Source organism: Primulina eburnea, chromosome 12 (genome assembly GCF_022965805.1).
Source record: "Primulina eburnea isolate SZY01 chromosome 12, ASM2296580v1, whole genome shotgun sequence".
In the NCBI taxonomy this organism is placed as follows: domain Eukaryota; kingdom Viridiplantae; phylum Streptophyta; class Magnoliopsida; order Lamiales; family Gesneriaceae; genus Primulina; species Primulina eburnea.
The window spans coordinates 10,031,790-10,038,695 of NC_133112.1; the positions used below are offsets into that span (position 1 = coordinate 10,031,790).

Genomic DNA, 6,906 nt, shown 5'->3' on the forward strand with positions numbered 1-6,906 from the left:
AAATTAAATTCAACATATTTCATAAACAAAGAGGATAAAGGTTTAGCAATTTTAGAAAAATCTTTAATGAAGCGCCTATAAAAACCAGCATGCCCTAGGAAACTTCTAACTCCTTTTATTGATGAAGGTGGTGGTAAGTTTTTGATTACTTCCACCTTGGCCTTGTCGACCTCAATTCCATTCTCTGATACTTTGTGTCCTAACACAATCCCCCCTTGAACCATAAAATGACACTTCTCCCAATTTAACACCAAATTGCTCTCTTCACATCTAATTAACACCAAGTTCAAATTCTCTAGACATTCATTAAATGAGGAGCCAAAAATAGAGAAATCATCCATAAAAATTTCAAGGAAATTTTCAATCATGTCATGAAAGATAGCGGTCATGCATCTTTGAAAAGTTGCAGGTGCATTGCATAAACCAAAGGGCATACGCCTAAACGCAAAAGTACCATAAGGGCAAGTGAAAGTAGTTTTCTCTTGGTCCTCAGGTGCAATTGTGATTTGATTGTATCCCGAATATCCATCTAAAAAGCAATAAAATTCATGACCTGCTAATCGTTCAATCATTTGATCGATAAATGGCAAGGGAAAGTGATCTTTACGGGTTGCATCATTCAATTTCCTATATTCTATGCACACACACCAACCCGTAACTGTTCTAGTGGGAATCAACTCATTTTTTTCATTAGTAATAACAGTAATCCCACCCTTTTTAGGCACACATTGTACAGGACTTACCCACGCACTATCAGATATAGGATAGATAATACATGCATCCAGAAGTTTAATTGTTTCAGCTTTTACTACCTCTTGCATCTTTGGATTGAGTCTCTTTTGTGGTTGTGCTAGAGGTGCGTATTTATCTTCCATCAGAATTTTGTGCATGCAGATCGAAGGACTTATCCCTTTTATGTCTGAAACCTTCCAAGTGAATGCTCCTTTATGCTCCTTAAGGACTCCCAAGAGCTTACTCTCCATATCATCTGTCAAAGAAGAGGAAATAATAACAGGCAATTTATTATTTTCTCCTAAATATACGTACTTGAGATGTGGAGGTAGTGGTTTGAGCTCCACAGTAGGTGGCTCCTCTAGGCTTGACTTTTGAGGCATTAAATCTTTTCTGTCTCCCAATTCCTCTAGTCTAAACCTCACGTGCTTTCTCCAAGGTGGAATGGCATTCAAATGAGCTACTATCTCCATCTTTTCCTCGTCTAGCTCGTCCTCCTGCTTTTCAGTAGTGAGAGTGGCCTCCAATGGTTCTTTCAATCCATCCTGCATAAAATCACAAACAAGAGAATCCAAGACATCAATACAAAAGCAACTATCATTTTGCATTGTGTGCTTGAGAGTATTGAAAACATCAAAAATAATTTCTTCTTCTCCAACTCTCAGTCTCAATTTCCCCTCCTCAACATCAATTAGTGCTTTCCCTGTAGCCAGAAACGGTCTCCCTAGGATTAAAGGCATCTCTAAATCTTCCTCCATGTCAAGTACCACAAAGTCTGCAGGAAAAATAAACTTATCCACTTTCACCAAAACATCTTCGATAATCCCATGTGGATACTTGACAGATCTGTCAGCCAGCTGCAACGACATCCTAGTTGGCTTGGGTTCACCTAATCCCAGTCTCCTAAACACAGAAAAAGGCATCAGATTAATACTCGCACCAAGATCACATAGAGCTTTATGAAAATTAATGTCACCAATAATGCAAGGTATAGAGAAACTCCCTGGATCTTTTTGCTTAGGAGGCATCTTGTTTTGAACTAAAGTGGAGCAATTTTCAGTCAAATTCACCGTCATATGATCTTCTAGCTTCCGCTTATTTGCTAAAATATCTTTCAAGAATTTTGCATAACTTGGCATATTCAATAAAGCATCAGCAAAAGGAATGTTAATATGCAATTTTTTAAATATCTCAAGAAATTTACCAAATTGTGCATCTAATTTAGCTTTCTTCATTGCTGCAGGAAAAGGTGGAGGGATAAAAATTTTATTCTGTGCAATAGGTGTAGATGTATAGTTAGAAGACTTACCTCCTCGATTTTCCGCCTCATCCTCATCGTGCTTGGTGTTTTCCTCATTAGACTCGAGCGCTTTTCCACTACGCAATTCCACAGCCTTTACATGTTCTCTTGGGTTAGTTTTCGTGTTGCTTGGCAAAGCTCCTTGCTCCCTATTAGCAATCAACTTAGCCAATTGTCCAATTTGATTCTCTAACCCCTTTATGGATGCATCTTGGTTCTGAAATCTCGTCTCTGTTGCAGAAATAAATTTAGTCATCATTTGCTCTAAATTGGACTTCTCCTCCCGAGGCGGTTCTGGCTTGAATCATTGGTGCATCCCATACGGTGGACCTCTTTGTTGGCGATTTTGGTTGTTTTGACCTCCCCATGAAAAGTTTGGGTGATCCCTCTATCACGGATTATATGTGTTCGAATAAGGGTCATTTCTAGGACGGTTCTGGAATCCCACTTGTTCTACCGGTGCTCCCTCGGGCACATAGAATGGATTGCCATCTTGGCAATCCTGCACGACATGCTCACCCCCACACTTATCACAGAAAATTTCTTGTAGACGCATAGCCGACCCACTCATGCTCATCCCATCAATCTTTCTATTCAAAGCCTCTATCTGTGCTGAAACCGCCGACAAATCATTAACTTGATTAGCTCCAGCACCTCGTCTCTGCCTATCAGACTGAGGATGATAGCTACTAGCAGCCATCTCCTCCAATAACTCATATCCTTCCTCAGCCGTTTTTCTCAGTAAGTTACCACAGGCAGCAGCATCTATCATAGTACGGTTAGGAGTAAGCAGACCGTAGTAGAAAGTTTGAACAACTAACCCAAGAGGCAGCTCATGGTGTGGACATCTCCTCAACAAGTCCTTGTAGCGCTCCCATGCCTCGTAAAGTGACTCTTGCTCAAATTGAGCAAAAGTAGTAATGTCGGCTCTAAGCTTCATAGTCTTCGACGGAGGAAAGTACTTGATCAGGAATGCCTTTGCCATATCCTCCCATGTAGTAATAGACCCTACAGGCAAACAGTTTAACCACGACTTAGCTTTATCTCTCAGTGAAAATGGAAATAAACGCAAACGAACAGCATCATCAGACACGACATTAAACTTAAAAGTATCACAAATTTCAAGAAAGTCAGCTATATGAGAATTAGGGTCGTCAAGTGCACTTCCCCCAAATTGGACAGTGTTCTGAATCATCTGAATGATAGCTGGCTTGATCTCAAACTGATTAGCTCGGATGACTGGTCTTACGATGCTTGGACGTGCTCCATCAAGAGACGACTGTGCATAATCCATCATCGGTATACGCCTTGGCTCCTCTCTGTGTTGATCGTCTTCCATTCTTTCCTTCTCTCTTTGCTGTTGTAATCGACGTCTAGCTATGCGTTCAATCTCGGGGTCAAAAGGCTCAAGCTTTATCTCGAGTGATCTTCGCATGCACCACAAAAAACTCTGCAACACAATGCGAGTACCAAATAACAATAAAATAAATAATACTAAAGAATTTAAATGAAAATAAAAAAAAATCGTGAATTAACAATCCCCGGCAACGGCGCCAAAAACTTGATCGAGCAAAACTTGCACAGCGAATAATCCCAAAATTTATTTTATAAATGAAAGCTCGATTAAAATATCGCAAGTGCACGATAGTCAAGTTATAATAAACGTAAGTGAATACGAGTATCGTTCCACAAGGACTGTGTTACACTATTTTTATTTTCAAGTAAAATTTCTTTAGCAACGATAAAATGAGTTGAGGATTAATCTAATGTAAATTAAACAACTCAAATAATTAAAATGCAAAGAAAACGTATTCAAGAAAGCAATGATTAATTTGGATTAAATCAAATGAGAAATGAATTTGTTGGGAATTAGCAGTTCACCTACCACTCGTGTTTAAATAATTACACTCGACTTTTACTCGTGCATTCGACGGAATTCCCTAGACTAATTAATATACTCTGTCGAGCTATATTAATACTAATCATAAACATGCAAATATTTAACAGTTCAAGATTGCATTACATTCTATGGAATCCACTAGCTTTCATTCGGGTGAACTATCACTATCGACACGTATCCAATTCCGTATATCTACTAAAATTGTAAATCCGTGGTTTATACTATTTGATCCTATTGTTAATTGTTCTATCAAAATCATCAACAATATGAAATAATCAAAGGAAGTTAGCTAGGCTTCGATTGAAACAAGAACGAACAATAGCCTAAACAAATCACTAATAAAAACGTCGAGAAATAATGTTAAACACCGAGTACGGGGTAGGATCCCCTCAAATCCCAACAAATCTAGAGTTTTAGCTACTGAAATTCATGATAAAAACCACACTCAATGTAAGAAATATAATACTGAATAATGAAAATACTAAAGATGACGATGGATGACGGCCACGACGCGTGGAAATCTCGAGGTCTTCGAAATCTCCTTTGCTCCTCGCCTCTCCTCCCAGAAAAGTGATGAAAAATATGTGATAAAAAGATGAAAAACGGCGCTGATCTCCTTTCTTAGGTTTTGGTCTCGGATAGAATCCATAAAAATTGGAAACAAATCTTCCTGAATCTCGCTTCTCGCTAGGGCGGTATATTTTGACCGCCCTAGCGAGAGGTCCTCGAATAAACTTCCTCGAGCACGTCCCTGATTTCGCTGGGGCGGTCACTTTTGACCGCCCTAGCGAGACACTTGCGCATAAAAGCCTCGTCTAGACCAAAATGCTCGCTGAGACGGTCACTTTTGACCGCCCGAGCGAAGTCTCTTCGATATTTTGACGAATTCTCTCCCACTTTTTGGTTCAATTCCTATAAAATAACCACAAAATACGCGAGATCAGTCACATGCTAAATAATGCTAAAAAAATGCAAAATTAAACTAAAGAAACTAATATGATGCATGAATGCGACTCAAAACCAACACTAAAAACACGTAAAAACGAGTCCTATCATGAAGCTAAAGAATCGCCCATATTTTGTGATAATACAAGCACGATTGCTATCACCTACACTCCAGTTCTTCACTCGAGGACCAAGCACATAGATGTCAGACATCACTTCATCAGAGATCATGCCTTGAAAAAAGACATCAGACTGGAATACGTCTCAACCGAGCAGCAAGCAGCTGATATATTCACCAAACCACTGCCAGAGACCAAGTTTTCTCACTTTCGAAATGTGCTTGGTTTAATTGATTTATCTTAATCAGTTTTATTGCTTATATATATGCTGTTAACTAATTTATGTCAACCATAAATTTTTTATTTTTCATGATTCAGTTAGTATTTGTATTTCAACTGATGAGATTAACTAATGCAGGAAAATAAAAGGTAAAGATAAACTGAAATATCATTGTAGTCACTTAAAGAAATTAGTGCGAATTACATCGTACAATTCTTCCTGAACAAAAGCTCTCCACTTAGCCATCCACTGTCTTATATCTCCAGTGGAAGTCTTGTGGAAGCTGTCAGACTCAGCTATGAGCTTTAGGATCCTCCTTTCCTTGTAGAGCATCAGCTGGCAGATATTTTCTTGCTCGTAAATGTTCACCGTATGAGCTACGTGCAAGCGGTCTCCGGTATTTCTCCAGTTTTTCCACCAGAATGGGGGTTGTAGCCATCTCATTCTCCCAAGAAACTGGAGTTCCTGCAGCTCTTCCCAATAGCGAAGGATCTTATGGAAGACTTCATCTTCCATATCAGCTTTTCGTTGTTCAAAAGCCGCCATTCATGAATTCTTCATTCATATCTGGAGTCCTTGAGCTACTCGTACCTGTCAATTTTACGCTGCTTAATATTATAAGCTGATATGTTTGAAACTAACTAAGCTACTCCTATTTATAGCGCAGGATCAAGGAAGATGAAAGGACAAAGTCATTACAGCAGATGATTAACCTTCTAAGCATAAGATTTAATTTGATTAAGTTCTCATAATATGCATCTATTTAGGGGGAATATTGGTTTTAAGAGGTTAACTGAGAAGACAGTGGTTAGTAAATCTTCAACTGAAAGGACACAGTTTCACAACTGATCGTTCAGTTGGTTATGTAACTAATCTTCTCACGTAAGTTAACTAATTAACCACATTATATTCCAAATCAAGTGAAGTGACTGATTGTTATCTCATGATGAATAGCAGTTTCAAAAACGTGGACGCATTTAAACCGCTTAAATTGTACACACGCTTACAGCACACGTACACACGTTTTAATCCAAAATTTTCAGGGATTGACATGTGTCCCGAATTTGAACAGTCACGTACATATGTACCTATTCCCGCTTCAATTCAGTTTTTCTCTTACGCGCATATCAATTTTAAAAAACAAATTCGTACACTCAGAGCTTTTTTTTTTTTTTGCAAAAATTTCAGGTTTTCATATTATCAGCAATGGCAAACCATATTCCCGCTCACGTATTGAACGCTATGGCTATCAATTTTGGATCAGTTCTGTCAATCGGAGAAGCCGATGTCAAGAATGTCTTTCTGAAGCTCGAATCAGCTGGGCTGAGGACATTCTTGGGGAAATCTTCACAGGAGATTTACCCAAAGGAACTTCACGACTTCTACTCCAATGGCTACATAAATTCTGAAGGAAGAATCATTTCTACTGTCAATAGTCAGTTGTTGACCATCTCTGAAGACTCTTTTGGAAAATTATTCTTGTTGCCTTTTGATGGATTGGCACACCTTGCTGATGTCAAAGCATCTGATGTTGAAGAGATGCAGACCCTACTCTCTGCTGATGGACGGAAAATCAAAGTTTCCCGATCCTAAGAAAGAACTGAAGCACGAAGTTCAGTTGCTGGCTGATTTGATGTTGAAGAGATGCAGACCCTACTCTCTGCTGATGGACGGAAAATCAAAGTTTCCG

At 38.9% G+C, this 6,906-nt stretch overlaps 1 non-coding gene across 1 annotated transcript; it reads left to right on the forward strand.

Annotated features, from left to right (window-relative positions):
* Positions 1-2,862: 2,862 nt before the first annotated feature.
* On the forward strand, positions 2,863-2,969 carry LOC140808535 (small nucleolar RNA R71). The gene has a single exon (XR_012112955.1). It is a non-coding gene; the product is annotated as a small nucleolar RNA R71 (small nucleolar RNA).
* Positions 2,970-6,906: the final 3,937 nt, after the last annotated feature.